Source organism: Myotis brandtii, unplaced genomic scaffold, assembly GCF_000412655.1.
Source record: "Myotis brandtii unplaced genomic scaffold, ASM41265v1 scaffold561, whole genome shotgun sequence".
NCBI classification, from domain to species: Eukaryota; Metazoa; Chordata; class Mammalia; order Chiroptera; family Vespertilionidae; genus Myotis; species Myotis brandtii.
In genome coordinates this window covers 426,576-427,918 of record NW_005370085.1, presented here as the reverse complement: position 1 = coordinate 427,918, position 1,343 = coordinate 426,576, and positions in this window count along the sequence as shown.

Genomic DNA, 1,343 nt, shown 5'->3' with positions numbered 1-1,343 from the left:
GGGACCCTACTCCACACAGTCGCTCGGGGACCCTACTCCACACAGTCGCTCAGGGACCCTACTCCACACAGTCGCTCGGGGACCCTACTCCACACAGTTGCTCGGGGACCCTACCCCACACAGTCTCTCGGGGACCCTACTCCACACAGAGGTAAAAAAAAAAAATAGCCCGGCTGGTGTGGCTCAGTGGTTGAACATCGACCCCTGAACCAAGAGGTCACGGTTCAATACCTGGTCAGGGCACATGCCTGGGTTGCGGGCTCAATTCCCAGTAGGGGGCGTGCAGGAGGCAGCTGATCGATGATTCTCATCATTGATGTTTTTCTCTTCTCCCTCTCCCTTCCTCTCTCTGAAATCAATAAAAACATGTTTAACAATAACAGTACAATAATAAAACACTGGTGAATATTTATACAATCTTGGAATTAGAATAGGAAAGATCTTCATAGCATGATGGCAAAGGTAGAAACCATAAAGGAAAAGACAGATTTGACTAAAAAGTGTTTTCCATGTCTGAACATTTTTTAAAAGCCATACATATAACTTTTCTTTTTTTTTTTTTTTACAATATTCACGGAGGGGAAAAATCCTCTTAGAAATCAATGAGATAGTTTAAAACCTTATGAGAAAATCAGCCAGAGGAGATGAATAGGTAAACTATAAAAGAATATCATCCAATAAATATTTTTGCTAGTGAGAGTCTCATTTTAATAAAAAAAAAATGCATATGAAAACTAGTCCCCCAGCCCCAGGGTAACCCCAGTGTTAAAGAGGGAGCAAGACGTTCTCACACATTGCTGGCGGGAGTATAATTTGGTATCATCTTTCTGGAAGGCAATTTGAGGCAATATCTATGAAAAATCGTAAAAATGGCCCAGCCGGTGTGGCTCAGTGGTTGAACGTCAACTATGAACCAGGAAGTCACAGTTCGATTCCTGGTCAGGGCACATGCCCGGGTTGCAGGCTCCATCCCCAGTGGGGGATGTGCAGGAAGCAGCCAATCAATGATTGTCTCTCATCATTGATGTTTCTATCTCTCTCTCTCTCCCTTCCTCTCTGAAATCAATAACAATATATTTTCAAAAAATTGTAAAAATGCGCACACCTTTTTATCGTTAGTCGGGATAGGGTATGCTATGCTGCAGGAAATAAATTAACCGTAAATCCCAGTGGTGTCACATTTAAGATTATTTTCATTCATTCACACCACACGTCCATGCAGGTGGGCGGGCGGGGTGTCATGGAGGGGGGCTGCAGTCACAGTCGCTCGGGGACCCTACTCCACACAGTCACTCAGGGACCCTACTCCACAGTCGCTCAGGGACCCTACTCCACAGTCGCTC